Source organism: Ranitomeya variabilis, chromosome 1, assembly GCF_051348905.1.
Source record: "Ranitomeya variabilis isolate aRanVar5 chromosome 1, aRanVar5.hap1, whole genome shotgun sequence".
Taxonomy (NCBI): Eukaryota; Metazoa; Chordata; class Amphibia; order Anura; family Dendrobatidae; genus Ranitomeya; species Ranitomeya variabilis.
Window position 1 is genome coordinate 604,566,544 of NC_135232.1, and position 24,470 is coordinate 604,591,013.

Sequence of the window (24,470 nt, forward strand, 5' to 3'; positions counted from 1 at the left end):
AATAATAATAAAAAAAAAATATTAGTCCATTCGAATAGTCTAGCACACGAAAATAGAGATGGAAAATACGGTAGATAATCTCTGGGGATCGTTGGGCAGATTACGGTAAGTTTTCAGGTGTTTGTGACAATGTGTTTTCCATGACTGGTCCTACAAAGGAGCCACAAGTGTAAAGGGCCTCTTTGTCACCATGAGATTTGCCCTTGTCCCATAGAATTTTCTGACTTTTTATGCATTAGTTCATCTCTCTAATTTCCATACTACATACTGTAACTGGGTACAATTACCATTCAGGCACCCCAAAAATGTGGCCAATGACCCTGCGGAACCTCTAGTCATGGCCGTATTAGCTGGTGCTCCAATTTTGCTGGAACAGAGACCAATCTCTCGATGGCACAAGGTCATCATACAGGGAGTCCCAACGTCATGAACACCCTCTAATATCTAGCTTAGAAAACTACTAAGAAAAAAGGGACCCTTGCGGATTTGGCCCATCTGTGTGAATGGACCTGGCAGGTTTGACCCAATTTTCTTAAATGACAACAGCTAATCACTGAGAACTTCCGAAAGACTCCTTGAGAAAGAATAGCCGAAAATGCTTTTAGGTTCTTCTGGTCTGATCTCTTTTGTCTCTTGTGGATTAAGATACATGATTTGTTTGCCTCCGCCAAGAATTTATCCATTACTGTTTACAATCATGCTGGAATTTCATTAGAGAGACTGGACTGGTTTTTCCTACAATGTAAATAAAAAAGAATAAAAAAACATGTCAGTCAAATGACAATGAACGCCTCTCGTTAGGGATAATGGATTGACTTCACAGTCAAAGAGGCTCCATGAAATCTCCACCTTCCGTGCGTCAGTAAAAATCTTCAAGATCATTCAATATTGACTAAAAAAGTAATTTCAGGTATGAAGGAGGCAGCCAACTTAAATGTGCCCATTTCAATCAGTTGTTTGGGTAAAATTCCGGATTAGGTAGTCTTAAGGTTTAGTCTGACTCCAAAGGATTGACTTTTTACGGAAGAGTGGAGGTAGAGTGCCCAACCAATGCCCCTATCATACACCACATCGTCTGTGGTGCACCCTTGCATTCCAATGTTGTAATACTTTCTCTCTGACTTTTGTCCAGTAGTGTAATTGGCACCGGTCTCCAAGAAGATGATAATTGTTTTTCAGGTAATAGGCTGCATTACAAGAAGACAAATTTGCCCAGCAATGTAGAGTTGAACAATTGGACTTGCGTGTAGATGGTACAATCTTGACAGCAAGTGAAGAAGTTGGCTGGCTAAGCTCAGTTATGGAGTTTTGGGTATCTTTTCATTCTTCTCATCCGTTACCCATATGCAGATACACTTTACAAGTTGAATACCCAGGTTGGGGTGCCCACCTATAGACAGTAGTGTCCATGTCTTGATCCTGTGGCAAAAGTCACGCACTGCTCATCTCAGGAGATTCTAGCATACCTTCAAGAAAAGCGGCAGCCCAGTGTGACATACATGAAGATGACTCATTTTGGCCCTCAACTGAACATCTTATTCCACAACCATAGCCAGAGTTGGTTCCTGATCTGCTTCTATAGGAACTTCCAATGTTTTGACAAGACTTTCCACTAAAGATAGTGTAGAGATAGGTGCCCATTCACCCATGAGGGCAGTGATAAGATTGATGTCGAGTAATACGTGAAGACCCAAAGTTCATGGTTCTAATTCATTCCAATGGTTTTTAATGGGGTTGAATGCATGGAATTTGCCAGTTTTTCCCCCAATAAATTTTGTCTTTATGGACCTCTTCTTCTTATCAAAGAATGTGGTAATTATTTGCCTGACTTTTCTTTGTAGAAGACCAAGCCATTCTACAACCACGGCTAAACAGCCTATACATAGGGAAAGGAAGTGTTCTCATGGCATCATCCGCATCCACATTCTTTCATGAAACAAGCCCATGGTTAACCGTGATGAGCTGTTCTGGAGAACTTTCTTAAAGTGATCCTGAAATGGTAAGATCAAGCCATGGCCACTAGATCTATGAAGCTCCTGGGGGATATTATCATTCTTACAGTATGGGTCCAAAGCTTCAACAATTATGAATGCAGCTTCATTATGGTGGACATCTGACCACCTGGACCAGTCGAAGAGGAGGCCACTTATGACTATACTATGATGACGGTTACCAACCCTAAGACCCATTCTACCTATAGAGGCCACAGGGCTGTAGACTGGATTGTATGCACCAGTTTTCAATAGGTGTAGCTGAAATGACCAAACCCACTATTTAGTAGGAGGGTGCACATACTTTTGTCCAGGTAATATGAACAAAATTACCAGATACAAACCTTGTGCTATTCAGGCCACAGATCTGCAAGGAGTTTATCTGTTTCTAAACCATATGATTAAGGTTTGCTTATCCTATTATTATACGGACTATCCCTTAAAACCCAATGCGAGCAGATTACTGATCCGTGCCCCTGCCAAAAAGACAATTATTGGGAAGGAAAACGGTTTCAATGGTAGGTGGAAAACTTTTGTAAAAGCTGAGTGAGTCATGCATTTCACAGACGAGTAACCATACAGCTTATCCAGAGAGAAGAGGAAAATGTATACAGTTGAATTGTCAGCAGCATTACAAGAAAATAATCCCCAAATCAATTATAAATAGGAAACTGGCCTAGTGGTTAAGAGCACTGACCAGAATCATATCCCACTTATGTTTATAAATAAAAATGTTAATTAAATTACCCTGATAAAACACCCCCAATATTTTATAATTAACTATTGTTTAACACTGTGGTTGTCGGATTTAGTGCTCTTACTCACTAAATCATCCCCACATCCAGTATCTATAAGCTGTCTATAAGCTCAAACAACATAAATTTATAAAAAAAATTAACAAAATGTTATTCTGTTAATCCTAAGAAACACTGTAATTTATTATCTTTTATCTCCCTGACTGGATCAGTGGTCATCCATTTTTGACTTGTTATACATGACTAACTAGTCATCAGAACTTACTGTAAAAAAATGAATATACAATGAGTTTCAAGTCTCTGAGGGGATTTTTTATTGTCCAAAGTAGCCAATCAGTATTTTGCTCTTATTTGCTAAGCCTCACATGTGGACTCTAATATTTTGCCATGACCACTTGTGACACTTATTCACTGAGGCAGGTTTATTATACAAATGAATCTCATGCAGCTTAACAAAATTACAGAAGGTTTATAAGATTTCTCAGAAATGAGTGTACAAGGATACCTGGTGCATAATTATGGGATTTTCTACAGGGAATTTCTGTGCCACATTCAGAATACTTTAAAGGGGCCCAGCCTTAACATAAACGTTTACCCCCAGAATTCTCTGAGACAGTGGAAAGTGTCACCCCCATCCATATTTGCATAGATAAATTCCTCCAAGAAATTTTGTATAGATTTAAGAACCTACATCTTCACGTCTTTTCCTCCCCACACTTTTCAGTCACAAGTGATGACAGGATCCATTAGGGGTCCATTCAATGCCAATTTCTTCCTTTCAAGTAAATTACCCCCTTTCAGAAGAAGTGCTGTCATGTATTCAAAAGATGTCCACGTCTCAACGCCCAGTACTTCTCACTGGAAAGTTTCCCGACATACAAAACTATTTCCAAATTGCGAAAAACCTATATGTCCTCCTGCAGTAAATGTTCTGAAAAACCCATAAAGAATCATAAAAAAGCCCGTACCATCCTGAACCCTCCGTCAATCCTCAAGTGTCATCCTGTTACCTTATCAGACAGTTCTGTGAAATGCGTTGGCACATTAGAAATACAATGACAGCCTGTAACCACAGCCAGGAGCTGGAGTGATGAGAAATGGGCACAAGCTGTGAAGTTCTTTCCTTCTCCGAAATTTAATGAAGGGGAGAAAATTGAAATAAACAGAGAATACATTTTTATGAGGAGTCAGAGTTAAGGCAGCATAGTCTGTGATATATATTTACCTATATTGTTTGCATTTTTACTCAGGGGCGGGACTAATATTGTTATAGATATTTAAAGATGCCCACTTTGATCAATCAGAACTCACTCTGATCTGATCTCATCAAGTGGCTGCTGGATAAGGACAATCCAGAGTACACAACCCCTTTAATTTTGGCTACATCTTCGTTTCTTTAAATGAGGTCATTAACGGTCAGCACGGCATTGTCCGCTTCTTGAAAATTCTGCTAGGATTGATTTTCACATTCTTCAAAGATATACAATAAAAATTCCTTCAATCTGGTTATAAATAAATGGAAATCTGAGTTCACACTAAATCTTACTCCAGACAGGTTGGTCCCAAATTTATGGACTTCCGCTGGAAAGCCTCAAGAGTAAATTGTGAGTCTATTTCTACTTCTATTGACTCTCCCTCTAATATGTCTGTCCCATCTTATGTGATCTTATTATTATGTAGCTTTATGGTGGTCCCATACTTTTAGCCTTCTTTCTAAATAGCCTCCAACATTCCACAAAATGCCGGGACTTTAGTGCTGCTTTGACTGTTCTCACCCCTGATGTTCCAACCTTCTGGTTGGGTAACTTCCATGGTTCAGCAGTCAGCTGTGAGTTCAGTTTAACTTCTATCGCCTCTCCACCTGATATCTCTACCCCTGTTTATCTTAAGACCTCTATAACTATAAGCCCAAAGTCCATCTGGTCCTCAATTTTTCTTACTTCTGTTTGGAAATCCTCCAAATCCAGCAGAAAGCTGAGAGCTCCACTTCTATTGCCTCTCCTACTGATGTTTCCACCCCTGCATATCTTCCCTGATGACCACTTTAACTACAAGTCCAAAGTCAAGTTGTTCCACATTTTGGGGACTTCTCTTTGGACATTCACCAAAATGCTGGGAGCTTAGTGATGGTTGTATTCTGCTTCCCCCAATGTCCATGCCCATGCTTATCTACTTTGATTACATCTGCAGCTGCAAGTCCAAAGCCCAGTTGGTCCACTCATTAATTACTTATGTTTGGAGAGCTTATGAGCTTCAGTAAAAAATCTGGGAGCTTAGTGAAGCATCTATAATCCCTCCCCAACCCTACTTATCTTTTCTGATGACCTCTGCAGCTACAAGTCCTCAGTTCATTACTTCTGTTTGGATAGGTTAGGGTTGCCTTTATTGCTCCTTCCCCTCATGTCCACATCTCTGCATATCTTCTCTAGTGACTTTAATGTCATAGTTTCACCCTTCAGTATGTCTGGGATGCAGTTACTGACAGATCAGCCGTCCAATCTGGTGTATGGGTGTGCTGAAGCTTTTAGTACTTTAACAGCTCAGTCATCCAGTTTGGTTCAGAGGCGTGCAGATCTGTAAGTGTGTTAATTGAAAGCTCTGCCATCCATTCTGATACTGAGAGGTGCTGGCTGTCTCCAGGTGTTCATTGTCCTAGGTGATTACCAGGCTAATAACTGGGCATTTACTCCCAGACCCCTGCCAGACATATATTCAGCTGCTGTGTGGTTTGTCTCCCTGTACCTTGTGTTCTGTATGTTGATCTTTCGACCTCGTTCTGACAATCCGTCTGTTTAACCCCTTCTGCTATCCTCCTGGTATTCTGACTTTGGACCGTTTCATGCCTACCCCCTTGTCTCTTCCCTCTGGTTATTACTTACCTTCCTGGCTTTTGACCTTGGACCTCTTGACCTTGCTGCCTCATGGCTAGTCCAGGAGTAGTGACTAGCGTCACATTTAACAAATAATACTCCAGAATCAATCTGATCCTAATTTTTTTTTTTTACTTCTGTTAGGATAGCCTTGAAGGTTTAGGAACAAGCTTGCAGTTTAGTGTTGCTTCTGCTGCTCCTTCAAACAAAATCCCCGCCCCTGCTTATCTTTTCAGATGGTGTCTACAACTATGGGTCCATAGTCCAACTCATCATGATTTTTTTAAATTTTGCATAGATAGCCTCTAAGGTTCAGGAGGAGGCTGTGAGCTTAGTGCTGCTCCTGTTGCCTGTCCCCTGATGCTCTACTCCCTCTAATCTTCTCTGATGACGTTTACAACTTTTGCTTCAGAGTCAAATTGGTCCTGGATATTTTTTTACTACTGTTTGCATATCCTCCAGTGTTCAGGAGGAAGCTGGGAGCTTAGTGCTGCCTCTGTTTCCGCTCCCCTGATGTCCTCGCCCCTGCTTATTGTCTCTGATTACCTCTGCACCTACAGCAAGAGGGAAACCATTGCTAGCAAGGCAGATAAGACTGGACTTTCTTTATAGCCACCATGCTTGTTTGCTCCCCCTGAACATTTGGGTGTCACGGGGAGACTAGATGGGCAAGAGCTAATAACCCGGGTCCCTGCAATTTCCCTCAGACTAGGGAAATCCTGACTGACCCTCTACCTGGAGTTTACACTGATGGTGTGCATGTCCAGGCCTCGACCCTCGCCCTGTCTCCTGTTCCAACCCTAGGCTGAAACCACCGCCCACCACCCGGTGAAAAGATCATACACCAATACCCACAGTTAGAACAGACAAGGATAACGGAAAATATACACCACGCCGCAGTCACTCAGGAATACACTATAAATGCGCAGGGCAAAATAAATACAAATATAGGAAGGAGTAAATAAGACAAAGGGAAATACACCACCAGCAACGATACTTCAACTACTTGCTCACCACTCCAGACCGAGATAACAACGCACAAGACAGAAGCTATAATCGGCGACGCCCAATGTTCAGGAGAACTATTTAAAGGCAATGGGCTTGACCCAGCTTCCAATCCGAGCATCAGGTAAATTAACCCCGGACCAGCTAGACAAAATCTAGCCGACGCCAATGAGCACATAGTGGTCAAAAGCGGAATTACCGCTGTCTGTCGAAAGACCTGGTCTGAACAGCGTCCGACATGACATTGGGTCCCTGTGGTTTTCAGTCTGCGATATAGCATCGGCCTCTTTGCACAGCATCATCTCGGCCTCTGATGAATTTATGTGTCCCCAGAGAAGTGCTTCTGTGGGTGACATAGTGCTGATGATCTGCACGGTGACATCACCTCTCATATCTTACAGACAGGTTACATCACCGCGGGGTGATATTTCATCAGCACGGTGAAGTTTTGGGGCCGCAGTCATTTCCCGGCCAACACATCGGGGCACAGACTCCCGGTATTACGATGAAATATTAGCCCACTTGATTGATAACTACTGACTTGCTCAAATTAACGCAAAATGAATTGACTTTATGCCAAAACACATATTTGTGGTGTTTTGATACATGGCCTGCAGATGCTGCATCCCAGCCACTTCTCGAAGGACGCAAGTTTATGAATATTCAACACCATAACCTTGGCCGCAGTGGAGGAGATTAGGGGTGATCCCTCCTTCCAACAAAGGGAGGCGCTGGCACAGGTATGTGGGCCGATAGGAAGGTCAAGGTTGAATCCTCTGCACCGGGCTGAACACATTCAAATGTCTATTAGATACAGCAGAGAATCTGGAGCATCACGAGACCAGGATGTCGTGTGCCAATTACCCTACCAAGCCTTCATGTTACTCCTGAAACACTCTGTGCTGCTGGACAGGGACGGACTTGGACTAAAATTCAGCCCTGGCATTTGAAGTTACACAGGCCCACTTGTCACATGGTGACTTTATAATATCTTTGTACACTTGTAGGCAGGGCCGGTTTAAGGCAAAGTGGGGCCCTACGCCTAGGCAAAGTTTAAAATGGGGCCCCAAATGCTAACATATTGCACATCACACAAAAGCATTTCGGTTGTATTTACATGCGCTGAGTTCAGGCCGCTAAATGAGTTTGATCGACAATACTGAAGTTGTTCAACACTTGTTTCCCGGCCTCTTTCCACCGTCTGAGAAAGAATGATGGGACAGAACGATCACTAACAGATCACTAACCGATCCCCATACAGTATCATGTTATCAGCAGCACATCTACAGTTTACATCGGCGATGTGCTGCTGAGAACAATGATTTTTGTTTCGGCAAAAACAATCTGAATATGCAGCATTTTACTTGTTTAGTAAACTACACCCCATAGTCCTCCATATATTATAATGTGCTCCACAGTCCTCCATATAGTATAATACACTCCCTATAGTCCTCCATATATTAAAATACACTGCTCAGTCCTCCACATAGTATAATACACTCCTCATAGTCCTCCATATAGCATAATACACTCCTCATAGTGCTTCATATAGTATAATGCACCGCCATAGTCATCCATGTAGTACAATTCACTTCCCATAGTATAATGCACCCCATAGTTCTTCATATAGTATAACGTATTCCCCATAGTCCTCGATACAGTATAATGCAGCCCACATATAGTATAATGTAGCCACCACCCTACAGAATATAATGCGGCAACCACAGAGTATAATGCAGCCACCCCACAGAGTATAATGCAGCCACCCCACAGAGTATAATGTAACCCCATAGACTATAATACAGCCCACCTCCCCATAATATATAATGTGGCCCCCATAGAATATAATGCAGCCCCCCATAGTATATAACACAACCTCCCCCATAGTATATAACCCAATCTCCCCCATAGAATATAATATACCCCCACAATAGTATATACCACAGCCACATAGTACATAACATGGCCTCCCCATAGAAGATAATATACTCCCCATAGTATATAGCAAAGCCCGCATAGTATATAGCAGTCCGCATAGTAGATAACACAGCCCACACAGCAGTATACAGCACAGCCCACACAGCAGTATACAGCACAGCCCACACAGTAGTATATCCAGCACAGCCCACACAGTAGTATGTACAGCACAGCCCACACAGTAGTATATACAGCACAGCCCGCACAGTAGTATATACAGCACAGCCCGCACAGTGGTATATCCAGCACAGCCCGCACAGTGGTATATCCAGCACAGCCCGCACAGTGGTATATCCAGCATAGCCCGCACAGTGGTACATCCAGCACAGCCCGCACACTGGTATATCCAGCACAGCCCGCACAGTGGTATATCCAGCACAGCCCGCACAGTGGTATATCCAGCACAGCCCGCACAGTGGTATATCCAGCACAGCCCGCACAGTGGTATATCCAGCACAGCCCGCACAGTGGTATATCCAGCACAGCCCGCACAGTGGTATATACAGCACAGCCCGCACAGTGGTATATACAGCACAGCCCCCACAGTGGTATATCCAGCACAGCCCGCACAGTGGTATATCCAGCACAGCCCGCAGTGGTATATCCAGCACAGCCCGCACAGTGGTATATACAGCACAGCCCGCATCTCTCCTCCGAATCCCCCCCCCCCCCGAGAATGTCCCCACAGTCCAGTAAAAAAAAACAAAAAAAACACTCTCCTCACCTTTCCTCTTGCCCGCGTTGCTTCCTGCTCCTGTCTCAGCAGCTGCAGTCTGCCCGGGACACAGCAAGTGCGCGATGATATGACGTCATCGCGCACCTGCAGTGTCAGAGGCAGAGCGGGGAATGATGGGAGAGGGAGCGTCTGTAGACGCTCTCTCCTCCATCATTGCATTCAACTGTACCGGCGACGCCGGTATAGTTGAATGCGACGGCAGGGGGGTGAGTCGGCGGCGGCGGGGGGAGGCGGATCGAGCGACCCACGACTGCCACCGGCCCTTCTGGCATTTGCCAGAAGTGCCCGATGGCCAGTCCGGCCCTGCTGCTGGAGGAGGGGTCCTGCTGCACCATCAGTCTGTCACCAATCACTCCACTTCCCTTCTGTCACATGCAGTCCTATCTTCAAATCAGTGCACAGAGCATTGCCTTCTAAAATATTAGCACACTGCTCTCCTGAAACACTCTGTGCTGCTGGGGAAGTAGGTTCTGCTATACTCTCATTCCCCGCCACATCATGATTACAGCCCTATCACATATAACCATGTCTTTACTAACATCATCCCACAAGTGGACAGGTCACAGGGTTACAATCCTGAAATACTCTGTGCTGCTGGAAGAGAGGGGGGCCTGCTTTACTTTTATCCCCCTTCTCACATCATGGTACTTCATGTTGGAAACAATCTTCGTCTGGACATCACAATATGGCCCTTGTCATAGTCATTCACATCCTTAGTTACGCTTGCTCATCTTTCCTGCTTCCACTGAGCAGTATCATGCACTTTATGATGGTTGTATGATATATTATGTACTGTGTATACACACAGGAGAGGTCGGCACCGTATCAGTAGAGCAGTACCAGTCCTGGAAGACATCGGCTTCAGCACATCACAGAGAGGCCTGAGGGGGTAGAAGAATAGGCACTGGGCAGATGGAGACGGGGGACAATCTCCATCCGAAACAGATTCCTGGACAGCTGCTAGTGACAGACGTCAGCTGCCTGCCGCAGTTGTCATGAGATGAACAGTCCCGCTTTGTGTGTGATGAGATTTAATGCTGAGATGTGATATGATCCCAATGTCCTGAGGGTCTGCGCCGATACCTGCACCTCAGACCTCTCTGTTAAAACCCAAACTAGGGGCATATTAGATCAAATCTAGTTGCTCATACTAAGGAGCTCATCCTATAACTCACTACACTGATCCGGCTCCTTGGGATGAGGAACCTGAATCTGGGGACACCATGATTATATGACCACTGGTGGTGGTGGACTAAATAATCAGCAATAAGGATCAGGGTGCTGAGGGTGCCTGCTGTCTACATTGCAAGTTTCCACCCCAAATAGTTGCACCTGGATCAGATTTTCTCACTCGCTTGTAAGAGGGTAAAGGTGGACTCTAACCACCCTATTGTGAATATGTTGCCCCTATGATTTTCCATTGTTTCCCCCGTATGTTACTACGTGTCGTATTTGGTTTGCCGGACCGCAGCACTGCCAGGGAAAGATGGTGGGTGACCTGTGAGATTTGTGTCTTTAGACCCCTCATGAAAACTTATGTTCAGTGTACTTGTTTGTGTTATGAGATGTTTTTTTGCAAAGCAGTTAGCATCTGTTGTCCAGGAGATTGATCATGGCTGTGCAGAAAGTGTTTGATTTACAGACAGAGGATTTTTAGGAGCTGGTTTCCCTCCATTCAGTGTTCATTTCAAAGGGACTAATTTCCCTCTATCCAGTGTCAGTTGCAGAAGTTCTGTGTCAGTTGCAGAGGGCCAGGTTTCCCTCTATCCAGTGTCAGTTGCAGAAGTTCTGTGTCAGTTGCAGAGAGCCAGGTTTGCGTCCTTTTAGTGTCAGATGCAGAGGGCCAGGTTTCCATTTATTCAATGTCAGTTACATAGGGTATATGTCAGTTGCAGAGGGCCAGGTTTTTCTCCATTCAGTGTCAGTTGCAGAGGGTCTGTGTCACTTGCAGAGGGCCAGCTTTCCCTCTATCCAGTGTCAGTTGCAGATGTTCTGTGTCAGTTGCAGAGGGCCAGGTTCCCTACATTCAGTGTCAGTTGCAGAGGGCCAGGTTTACCTCCATTCAGTGTCAGTTGCAGAGTGCCAAGTTTCCCTACATTCAGCGTCAGTTGCAGAGTCCCAGGTTTACCTCCATTCAGTGTCAGCTGCAGAGTGCCAGGTTTCCCTACATTCAGTGTCATTTGCAGAGGGCCAGGTTTACCTCCATTCAGTGTCAGTTGCAGAGGGCCAGGTTTACCTCCATTCAGTGTCAGTTGCAGACGGCCAGGTTTACCTCCATTCAGTGTCAGTTGCAGAGGGCCAGGTTCCCTACATTCAGTGTCAGTTGCAGAGGGCCAGGTTTACCTCCATTCAGTGTCAGTTGCAGAGAGCCAGGTTTCCCTACATTCAGTGTCAGTTGCAGAGTGCCAGGTTTACCTCCATTCAGTGTCAGTTGCAGAGTGCCAGGTTTACCTACATTCAGTGTCATTTGCAGAGGGCCAGGTTTACTTCCATTCAGTGTCAGTTGCAGAGGGCCAGGTTTACCTCCATTCAGTGTCAGTTGCAGAGGGCCAGGTTTCCCTACCTTCAGTGTCAGTTGCAGAGGGCCAGGTTTACCTCCATTCAGTGTCAGTTGCAGAGGGCCAGGTTTCCCTACATTCAGTGTCAGTTGCAGAGGGCCAGGTGTACCTCCATTCAGTGTCAGTTGCAGAGGGCCAGGTTTATCTCCATTCAGTGTCAGTTGCAGAGGGCCAGGCTTACCTCCATTCAGTATCAGTTGCAGAGGGCCGGGTTTACCTCCATTCAGTGTTAGTTGCAGAGTGCCAGGTTTATCTCCATTCAGTGTCAGTTGCAGAGGGCCAGGTTTATCTCCATTCAGTGTCAGTTGCAGAGTGCCAGGTTTCCCTACATTCAGTGTCATTTGCAGAGGGCCAGGTTTACCTCCATTCAGTGTCAGTTGCAGAGGGCCAGGTTTACCTCCATTCAGTGTCAGTTGCAGAGTGCCAGGTTTCCCTACATTCAGTGTCAGTTGCAGAGGGCCAGGTTTCCCTACATTCAATGTCAGTTGAAGAGGGCCGGGTTTACCTCCATTCAGTGTCAGATGCAGAGGGCCAGGTTTACCTCCATTCAGTGTCAGTTGCAGAGGGCCAGGTTCACCTCCATTCAGTGTCAGTTGCAGAGGGCCAGGTTTATCTCCATTCAGTGTCAGTTGCAGAGGGCCAGGTTTATCTCCATTCAGTGTCAGTTGCAGAGGGCCAGGTTTACCTCCATTCAGTGTCAGTTGCAGAGTGCCAGGTTTCCCTACATTCAGTGTCAGTTGCAGTGCGCCAGGTTTCCCTCCATTCAGTGTCAGAAGCAGAGGGTCTGTGTCAGTTGCAGAGGGCCAGGTTCCCTACATTCAGTGTCAGTTGCAGAGGGCCAGGTTTACCTCCATTCAGTGTCAGTTGCAGAGGGCCAGGTTTACCTCCATTCAGTGTCAGTTGCAGAGGGCCAGGTTTACCTCCATTCAGTGTCAGTTGCAGAGGGCCAGGTTTACCTCCATTCAGTGTCAGTTGCAGAGTGCCAGGTTTCCCTACATTCAGCGTCAGTTGCAGAGTGCCAGGTTTACCTCCATTCAGTGTCAGTTGCAGAGGGCCAGGTTTACCTCCATTCAGTGTCAGTTGCAGAGGGCCAGGTTTACCTCCATTCAGTGTCAGTTGCAGAGGGCCAGGTTTACCTCCATTCAGTGTCAGTTGCAGAGGGCCGGGTTTACCTCCATTCAGTGTTAGTTGCAGAGTGCCAGGTTTATCTCCATTCAGTGTCAGTTGCAGAGGGCCAGGTTTATCTCCATTCAGTGTCAGTTGCAGAGGGCCAGGTTTACCTCCATTCAGTGTCAGTTGCAGAGTGCCAGGTTTCCCTACATTCAGTGTCAGTTGCAGTGCGCCAGGTTTCCCTCCATTCAGTGACAGATGCAGAGGGTCTGTGTCAGTTGTAGAGGGCCAGGTTCCCTACATTCAGTGTCAGTTGCAGAGGGCCAGGTTCCCTACATTCAGTGTCAGTTGCAGAGGGCCAGGTTTACCTCCATTCAGTGTCAGTTACAGAGTGCCAGGTTTCCCTACATTCAGTGTCAGTTGCAGTGCGCCAGGTTTCCCTCCATTCAGTCAGATGCAGAGGGTCTGTGTCAGGTGCAGAGGGCCAGGTTCCCTACATTCAGTGTCAGTTGCAGAGGGTCTGTGTCAGTTGCAGAGGGCCAGGTTCCCTACATTCAGTGTCAGTTGCAGAGGGCCAGGTTTACCTCCATTCAGTGTCAGTTGCAGAGGGCCAGGTTTCCCTACATTCAGTGTTAGTTGCAAAGTGCCAGGTTTATCTCCATTCAGTGTCAGTTGCAGAGTGCCAGGTTTCCCTACATTCAGTGTCATTTGCAGAGGGCCAGGTTTACCTCAATTCAGTGTCAGTTGCAGAGGGCCGGGTTTACCTCCATTCAGTGTCAGTTGCAGAGAGCCAGGTTTACCTCCATTCAGTGTCAGTTGCAGAGGGCCGGGTTTACCTCCATTCAGTGTCAGTTGCAGAGTGCCAGGTTCCCTACATTCAGTGTCAGTTGCAGAGGGCCAGGTTTATCTCCATTCAGTGTCAGTTGCAGAGGGCCAGGCTTACCTCCATTCAGTGTCAGTTGCAGAGGGCCGGGTTTACCTCCATTCAGTGTCAGTTGCAGAGTGCCAGGTTCCCTACATTCAGTGTCAGTTGCAGAGTGCCAGGTTTCCCTACATTCAGTGTCATTTGCAGAGGGCCAGGTTTACCTCCATTCAGTGTTAGTTGCAGAGTGCCAGGTTTCCCTACATTCAGTGTCAGTTGCAGAGGGCCAGGTTTACCTCCATTCAATGTCAGTTGAAGAGGGTCGGGTTTACAACTCCATTCAGTGTCAGATGCAGAGGGCCAGGTGTCCCTACATTCAGTGTCAGTTGCAGAGGGCCAGGTTTCCCTACATTCAATGTCAGTTGAAGAGGGCCGGGTTTACCTCCATTCAGTGTCAGATGCAGAGGGCCAGGTTTACCTCCATTCAGTGTCAGTTGCAGAGGGCCAGGTTCACCTCCATTCAGTGTCAGTTGCAGAGGGCCAGGTTTATCTCCATTCAGTGTCAGTTGCAGAGGGCCAGGTTTATCTCCATTCAGTGTCAGTTGCAGAGGGCCAGGTTTACCTCCATTCAGTGTCAGTTGCAGAGTGCCAGGTTTCCCTACATTCAGTGTCAGTTGCAGTGCGCCAGGTTTCCCTCCATTCAGTGTCAGAAGCAGAGGGTCTGTGTCAGTTGCAGAGGGCCAGGTTCCCTACATTCAGTGTCAGTTGCAGAGGGCCAGGTTTACCTCCATTCAGTGTCAGTTGCAGAGGGCCAGGTTTACCTCCATTCAGTGTCAGTTGCAGAGGGCCAGGTTTACCTCCATTCAGTGTCAGTTGCAGAGGGCCAGGTTTACCTCCATTCAGTGTCAGTTGCAGAGTGCCAGGTTTCCCTACATTCAGCGTCAGTTGCAGAGTGCCAGGTTTACCTCCATTCAGTGTCAGTTGCAGAGGGCCAGGTTTACCTCCATTCAGTGTCAGTTGCAGAGGGCCAGGTTTACCTCCATTCAGTGTCAGTTGCAGAGGGCCAGGTTTACCTCCATTCAGTGTCAGTTGCAGAGGGCCGGGTTTACCTCCATTCAGTGTTAGTTGCAGAGTGCCAGGTTTATCTCCATTCAGTGTCAGTTGCAGAGGGCCAGGTTTATCTCCATTCAGTGTCAGTTGCAGAGGGCCAGGTTTACCTCCATTCAGTGTCAGTTGCAGAGTGCCAGGTTTCCCTACATTCAGTGTCAGTTGCAGTGCGCCAGGTTTCCCTCCATTCAGTGACAGATGCAGAGGGTCTGTGTCAGTTGTAGAGGGCCAGGTTCCCTACATTCAGTGTCAGTTGCAGAGGGCCAGGTTCCCTACATTCAGTGTCAGTTGCAGAGGGCCAGGTTTACCTCCATTCAGTGTCAGTTACAGAGTGCCAGGTTTCCCTACATTCAGTGTCAGTTGCAGTGCGCCAGGTTTCCCTCCATTCCGTCAGATGCAGAGGGTCTGTGTCAGGTGCAGAGGGCCAGGTTCCCTACATTCAGTGTCAGTTGCAGAGGGTCTGTGTCAGTTGCAGAGGGCCAGGTTCCCTACATTCAGTGTCAGTTGCAGAGGGCCAGGTTTACCTCAATTCAGTGTCAGTTGCAGAGGGCCGGGTTTACCTCCATTCAGTGTCAGTTGCAGAGAGCCAGGTTTACCTCCATTCAGTGTCAGTTGCAGAGGGCCGGGTTTACCTCCATTCAGTGTCAGTTGCAGAGTGCCAGGTTCCCTACATTCAGTGTCAGTTGCAGAGGGCCAGGTTTATCTCCATTCAGTGTCAGTTGCAGAGGGCCAGGCTTACCTCCATTTAGTGTCAGTTGCAGAGGGCCGGGTTTACCTCCATTCAGTGTCAGTTGCAGAGTGCCAGGTTCCCTACATTCAGTGTCAGTTGCAGAGTGCCAGGTTTCCCTACATTCAGTGTCATTTGCAGAGGGCCAGGTTTACCTCCATTCAGTGTTAGTTGCAGAGTGCCAGGTTTCCCTACATTCAGTGTCAGTTGCAGAGGGCCAGGTTTACCTCCATTCAATGTCAGTTGAAGAGGGTCGGGTTTACAACTCCATTCAGTGTCAGATGCAGAGGGCCAGGTTTACCTCCATTCAGTGTCAGTTGCAGAGGGCCAGGTTTACCTCCATTCAGTGTCAGTTGCAGTGGGCCAGGTTTCCCTACATTCAGTGTCAGTTGCAGAGGGCCAGGTTTACCTCCATTCAGTGTCTGTTGCAGAGGGCCGGGTTTACCTCCATTCAGTGTTAGTTGCAGAGTGCCAGGTTTACCTCCATTCAGTGTCAGTTGCAGAGGGCCAGGTTTATCTCCATTCAGTGTCAGTTGCAGAGGGCCAGGTTTACCTCCATTCAGTGTCAGTTGCAGAGGGCCGGGTTTCCCAACATTCAGTGTCAGTTGCAGAGTGCCAGGTTTCCCAACATTCAGTGTCAGTTGCAGAGTGCCAGGTTTCCCTTACAGAAGACCTGTGTTGTGCTCCAGGATACAGAGGTGACATTGCCTCAATGAGACTGTCTCAGGACTCTCTTGCAGAATTGTCCGCAGTCCTTCCATTCCTTCATGTCATTACCGCGAGTCATTAGAGGTCGGATCATCTTTTTTGTGGATGATTTCTCCGCTCAGGTCAGAATTCATTAGTGAGCCATTAGAGGCCCGGAAGAATATGACAGGAGCGACGTCCGACATGAGCGGCTGCCATCTTGTCACCAAGACGACAGGCTGTAAACTCGAATTGATGGGGCGTGTGTAATAATATCAGACGCCAATTACATCCAATATACCAGATACGATGTCCGCAGCCCAATCTGCGGGGGTACGTGACCGAGCCCCGGACAGCCATATATCACAGCTACCAAACTTACCGCAACGCTCCTAATTGTATGGGAACAGTCCCCCACACAAGAGGGGTATATACACCCCTACCTGAAAATGGGTGGTGCAGGGCTGTGGCGATGCGGGGCTAAAATGTCCCCAATTTACCCACATGAGACCGCAACTCCACACAGCAAACCCAATATCCTGAGAATGTAGTACGCCATGCTGAGCCCTGTATCTAAGCCAAGTGTGATACCCTATGCTAAGCTACTGTATTATGCTTATAATGTGTGACATGTCTGATGAGCCGTGTATCTAAGCCTATCCTGTGTGATACTGTCTGCTGAGCTTTGTATCTAATCCTACCCTGTGTGATACTGACTGCTGAGCTGTCTATCTAATCCTGTGTGTGATACTGGGCTGTGTATCTAATCCTATCTTGTGTGATACTGACTGCTGAGCCGTGTGTCTAATCCTGGGTGTGATACTGTCTGCTGAGCCGTGTATCTAATCCTATCCTGTATGATACTGTCTGCTGAGCCGTGTATCTAAGCCTATCCTGTGTGATACAGTCTGCTGAGCAGTGTATCTAATCCTGTGTGTGATACTGTCTGCTGAGTCCTGTATCTAATCGTATCCTGTGTGATACTGACTGCTGAGCCGTATCTAATCCTATCCTGTGTGATAGTCTGCTGAGCCGTGTATCTAATCCTTTGTGTGATACTGACTGCTGAGTTGTGTATCTAATCCTATCCTGTGTGATACTGACTGCTGAGCTGTGTATCTAATCCTATCCTGTGATACAGTCTGCTGAGCCTTGTATCTAATCCTGTGTGTGATACTGTCTGCTGAGTCCTGTATCTAATCCTATCCTGTGTGATACTGTCTGCTGAGCCGTATCTAATCCTATCCTGTGTGATACTGTCTGCTGAGCTGTGTATCTAATCCTATCCTGTATGATACTGTCTGCTGAGCCGTGTATCTAATCCTATCCTGTGTGATACTGTCTGCTGAGCTGTGTATCTAATCCTATCCTGTGTCATACTGTCTGCTGAGCCGTGTATCTAATCCTATCCTGTGTGATACTGACTGCTGAGCCGTGCATCTAATCCTATCCTGTGTGATACTGACTGCTGAGCTGTGTATCTAATCCCATCCTGTGTGATACTGACTGCTGAGCCGTGTATCTAATCCTATCCTGTGTGATACTGACTGCTGAGCCATGTATCTAATCCTGTGTGATACTGACTGCTGAGCCGTGTATCTAATCCTATCCTGTGTGATACTGTCTGCTGAGCTGTGTATCTAATCCTCTCCTGTGTGATACTGACTGCTGAGCCATGTATCTAATCCTATCCTGTGTCATACTGTCTGCTGAGCCGTGTATCTAATCCTATCCTGTGTGATACTGACTGCTGAGCCGTGTATCTAATCCTATCCTGTGTGATACTGACTGCTGAGCCGTGTATCTAATCCCGTCCTGTGTGATACTGACTGCTGAGCCGTGTATCTAATCCTATCCTGTGTGATACTGTCTGCTGAGCTGTGTATCTAATCCTCTCCTGTGTGATACTGACTGCTGAGCCGTGTATCTAATCCTATCCTGTGTGATACTGTCTGCTGAGCTGTGTATCTAATCCTATCCTGTGATACTGTCTGCTGAGCTGTGTATCTAATCCTATCCTGTGATACTGTCTGCTGAGCTGTGTATCTAATCCTATCCTATGTGATACTGACTGCTGAGCTGTGTATCTAATCCTATCCTGTGTGATACTGTCTGCTGAGCTGTGTATCTAATCCTATCCTGTGTGATACTGTCTGCTGAGCCGTGTATCTAATCCTATCCTGTGTGATACTGTCTGCTGAGCTGTGTATCTAATCCTATCCTGTGTGATACTGTCTGTTGAGCTGTGTATCTAATCCTATCCTGTGTGATACTGTCTGCTGAGCTGTGTATCTAACCCTATCCTGTGTGATACTGTCTGCTGAGCCGTGTATCTAATCCTATCCTCTGTGATACTGTCTGCTGAGCTGTGTATCTAATCCTATCCTGTGTGATACTGTCTGTTGAGCTGTGTATCTAATCCTATCCTGTGTGATACTGTCTGCTGAGCTGTGTATCTAACCCTATCCTGTGTGATACTGTCTGCTGAGCCGTGTATCTAATCCTATCCTCTGTGATACTGTCTGCTGAGCTGTGTATCTAACCCTATCCTGTGTGATACTGTCTGCTGAGCCGTGTATCTAATCCTATCCTGTGTGATAATGTCTGCTGAGCTGTGTATCTAATCCTATCCTGTGTGATAATGTCTGCTGAGCTGTGTATCTAATCCTATCCTGTGTGATACTGGCTGCTGAGCTGTGTATCTAATCCTATCCTGTGTGATACTGTCTGCTGAGCCATGTATCTAATCCTATCCTGTGTGATACTGGCTGCTGAGCTGTGTATCTAATCCTATCCTGTGTGATACTGACTGCTGAGCTGTGTATCTAATCCTATCCTGTGTGATACTGTCTGCTGAGCCATGTATCTAATCCTATCCTGTGTGATACTGTCTGTTGAGCTGTGTAGCTAATCCTATCCTGTGATACTGTCTGCTGAGCCGTGTATCTAATCCTGTCCTGGGTGATACTGGCTGCTGAGCCGTGTATCTAATCCTATCCTGTGTGATACTGTCTGCTGAGCCATGTATCTAATCCTATCCTGTGTGATACTGTCTGCTGAGCCGTGTATCTAATCCTATCCTGTGTGATACTGGCTGCTGAGCTGTGTATCTAATCCTATCCTGTGTGATACTGACTGCTGAGCCGTGTATCTAACCCTATCCTGTGTGATACTGGCTGCTGAGCTGTGTATCTAATCCTATCCTTTGTGATACTGTCTGCTGAGCCGTGTATCTAATCCTGTGTGTGATACTGACTGCTGAGCCGTGTATCTAATCCTATCCTGTGTGATACTGTCTGCTGAGCCGTGTATCTAATCCTATCATGTGTGATACTGACTGCTGAGCCGTGTATCTAATCCTGTGTGTGATACTGACTGCTGAGCTGTGTACCTAAGCCCATCATGTGCAGGTGAGCGGAGCCCAGTGGTGAGGTGCAGACAGAGGACACCGTGACTGTGACATGATCCGAGCTTTGCTTTCCTACACCCATTAGCAGCTACAATGCGCCCAGAGCCGTCCGTGTGCCGCAGCTCCTCACCTCCTGGCTGCTCAGACGTGGGCATACATAGCTAATGGTAACCCTTCTCGCCCCAGATATACTTGGTGCATCTGATGACTGATCCACCAACGCCACTGTCCTACCATATTGCTGCATGGCATCCATGTGCTTTTTTGTTTTGTTCTGGCCCTTTAACTGTGATATTTTAAAGAGACAGTACCCAGAACTATAGGATGGGCTGGATGGCAGAGGATTAGGATTAGTGACATCCTGAGGAGTCAGCGGTGACAGCACCCGCTCTGCTGAACCTGTTCGGGCACATACTATGTATGATGGAGGCACGTGCAGCCTCACAGGGTGACTATAATCACTGCCACCGTGCCACGTGTGTTCCTAGAGGTCAGGCTGACCCAAATGCCGGGACTAGTTTCTGGAAGTCTCGTCTTGCCCAGTGAATTTATGAGGTGTAATACTTAATTTCCCCTGTGGTGGCGCTGTTGAGAAAACAGTCACCAGATTTAACCACCGCTGAATAGAGATCAGGGCTTGTCTAACAAGATGGAAGTGTCCAAAACGGAGCATCCCTTTAACTACACTCTATGGCGGACACATGGGCACAGTCTAATTTCCCTGAACGTTCAGTATGTGGCTATTTATCGTGAACCAGGGACGGACTATTCCCTCTTTGTCTGTGGTTGGAATACCCCTTTAAAGGAATTTTGCTTGTTGGATAACCTACTTGGTAGAAAAGCCCCTTGACCCCAAGTTTCCTCCAATCCGCAGTGAGTGATCGGCTGTGATCTGTGTCACAGTAATTGTACAGTTTGCCCACAGCGACACCGCTGGAGCAGTGAGGTATTACATGTAGATATCATTGCCCTGTGTGTGGACGTGTCCTCCAGAGAGAGACGCTTTTTATAACCATCGTCCACACTAGGAGGACCCTGATGTCATCTGATTATCCTAAACTGGAGGACCCCAGACTGACCTGACCCGGGTCTGTGTATGCCAGACTGACACATTGTAACGATTCCTCTTCTGTGAGAAATATCAGGTATGTACAATTCACTGACAGCAAACAGCTCTCCACAACCCAGACTAACCCACTGTGACTGACCCACTGTGACAGACCCACTGTGACTGACCCACTGTGACTGACCCACTGTGACAGACCCACTGTGGCTGACCCACTGTGACAGACCCACTGTGGCTGACCCACTGTGACTGACCCACTGTGACAGACCCACTGTGGCTGACCCACTGTGACTGACCCACTGTGACAGACCCACTGTGACTGACCCACTGTCACTGACCCACTGTGACAGACCAACTCTAACTGACCTACTGTGACTGACCCACTATGACAGACCAACTGTAACTGATCCACTGTGACTGACCAACTGTAACTCACCCACTGTGACTGACCGACTGTGACAGACCAACTGTAACTGACCTACTGTGACAGACCCACTGTGACTGACCCACTGTGACTGACCGACTGTGACAGACCAACTGTAACTGACCAACTGTGACAGACCAACTGTAACTGACCAACTGCAACTGACCAACTGCAACTGACCCACTGTGACTGACCCACTGTGACAGACCCACTGTGACTGACCCACTGTCACTGACCCACTGTGACAGACCAACTCTAACTGACCTACTGTGACTGACCCACTATGACAGACCAACTGTAACTGATCCACTGTGACTGACCAACTGTAACTCACCCACTGTGACTGACCGACTGTGACAGACCAACTGTAACTGACCTACTGTGACAGACCCACTGTGACTGACCCACTGTGACAGACCAACTGTAACTGACCAACTGTGACAGACCAACTGTAACTGACCAACTGCAACTGACCCACTGTGACTGACCCACTGTGACTGACCCACTATGACAGACCAACTGTAACAGATCCACTGTGATAGACCCACTGTGATAGACCCACTGTGACAGACCCACTGTGACAGACCCACTGTGACAGACCCACTGTGATAGACCCACTGTAACTGACCTACTGTGACTGACCCACCGTGACTGACCCACCGTGACTGACCCACTGTGACTGACCCACTGTGACAGACCAACTGTAACAGACCCACTGTGACTGACCCACTGTGACTGACCCACTGTGACAGACCCACTGTGACAGACCAACTGTAACTGATCCACTGTGACAGACCCACTGTGACTGACCCACTGTGACTGACCCACTGTGACAGACCAACTGTAACTGACCAACTGTGACAGACCAACTGTAACTGACCCACTGTGACTGACCCACTGTGACTGACCCACTGTGACTGACCCACTGTGACTGACCCACTGTGACTGACCCACTATGACAGACCAACTGTAACAGATCCACTGTGATAGACCCACTGTGACAGACCCACTGTGACAGACCCACTGTGACAGACCCACTGTGACAGACCAACTGTAACTGATCCACTGTGACAGACCCACTGTGGCTGACCCACTGTGACAGACCCACTGTGGCTGACCCACTGTGACAGACCCACTGTGACTGACCCACTGTCACTGACCCACTGTGACAGACCAACTGTAACTGACCAACTGTAACTGACCAACTGTGACAGACCAACTGTAACTGACCAACTGTGACTGACCCACTGTGACTGACCCACTGTGACTGACCCACTATGACAGACCAACTGTAACAGATCCACTGTGACAGACCCACTGTGACAGACCCACTGTGACAGACCCACTGTGACAGACCCACTGTGATAGACCCACTGTAACTGACCTACTGTGACTGACCCACTGTAACTGACCTACTGTGACAGACCCACTGTGACTGACCCACTGTGATAGACCCACTGTAACAGACCTACTGTGACAGACCCACTGTAACTGACCCACTGTAACTGACCCACTGTAACAGACCTACTGTGACAGACCCACTGTGACAGACCAACTGTAACTGACCCACCGTTACAGACCCACTGTGACTGACCCACTGTGATAGACCCACTGTAACAGACCTACTGTGACAGACCCACTGTAACTGACCCACTGTAACTGACCCACTGTAACAGACCTACTGTGACAGACCCACTGTAACTGACCCACTGTAACTGACCCACCGTGACAGACCCACTGTGACAACAGACCCACTCTGACTGACCCACTGTGACAGACCCACTGTAACTGACCCACCATGGCAGACCCACTGTGACAACAGACCCACTGTGACAGCCCCTCAGCTGTGAAGCCGCCCCTCTCCAGACATTAACCCGTGGCGTGCTGCAGAAGCTGGCAGTGACAGATGACAGCAGGTCTGGGCGGTGATGGAGGAGGAGTGTGCAGCCAGGGGTGGGCAGGCAGTGGCTGGCCATTGGTCGTCAGCAGCAGGGAGTGATCGGGGGCTGTCGGGGGATTACGAGATTCTGGCATGCAGTAGTTTTGTTTTTCTCTGCCTTCAGTTTGGAGAAAAGGAGCAACCTTCACACCACAAGGAATTATACCACCCCTGCCCAGGAATCCGGGGCATGTGCCACCCCCACCCTCCTCCCCGGACCCTCAAACCCTCTGACAACCCATTGTTTTCAGAAACGACCCTCAAAAAAGAAGGAAAGTGACCTCTTCATCACCCTGCAAGGTAAGACCCGTCCCCGCTCTTCTCCTTATTCCTGGCCCATTGTCTCCTTCCACTTTGGAGATCCACTGGGATGGCAGCTGTCAGCGGGCAGACGATCGCCAGCTCCGCAGGTCAGGGATCGCAGTGCTCGGTGGAAGTTGTAATGGGGAGACGTGGTGGTCCCAGCCAGGAGGAGGGTTGGGGGCAGTAATTATCTGGCTTCTTGACTGGTGGGACAACGTTATTCGCAGGTCACCCCCCCTTCCCCGCTGTCAGCGACTCCGTAATCAGGACTTCTGTATACAGTTATATACACGGACCACCTATAGATGTGTGTCCTATATACACCTGACAGTACCGATGTGTGCTATACACTTATATACACGGACCACCTATAGATGTATGTGTCCCATATACCTGACAGTACCGATGTGTGCTATACAGTTATATACACGGACCACCTATAGATGTGTGTCACATATACCTGACAGTGCTGATGTGTGCTATACACTTATATACACGGACACCTATAGATGTGTGTGTGTGTGTCACATATACCTGACAGTACCGATGTGTGCTATACACTTAAATACACGGACCACCTATAGATGTGTGTCACATATACCTGTTATATACACGGACCACCTATAGATGTGTCACATATACCTGTTATATACACGGACCACCTATAGATGTGTCACATATACCTGACAGTACTGATGTGTGCTATACAGTTATATGCACGGACCACCTATAGATGTGCGTGTGTTTGTGTCACATATACCTGACAGTACTGATGTGTGCTATACAGTTATATACACGGACCACCTATAGATGTATGTGTGTGTGTCACATATACCTGACAGTACTGATGTGTGCTATACAGTTATATACACGGACCACCTATAGATGTGTGTGTCACATATACCTGACAGTACCGATGTGTGCTATACACTTATATACACGGA

The 24,470-nt window shown here is 47.4% G+C and overlaps 1 protein-coding gene across 5 annotated transcripts in view; it reads left to right on the forward strand.

Annotated features, from left to right (window-relative positions):
- Window positions 1-20,773: 20,773 nt before the first annotated feature.
- The window catches only part of SEMA6C (semaphorin 6C), a 167,676-nt gene continuing 163,979 nt past the window's right edge, over window positions 20,774-24,470 (forward strand). For 2 of the 5 annotated variants that reach the window (XM_077259674.1, XM_077259683.1), the window contains exon 1: window positions 23,306-23,523. The gene's annotated coding sequence lies outside the window, so the exon portion shown is untranslated. Of the gene's footprint in view, window positions 20,940-23,302; window positions 23,524-24,470 lie in introns of those variants that run through there. The other 3 variants (XM_077259649.1, XM_077259700.1, XM_077259663.1) reach the window with 3 other exon arrangements.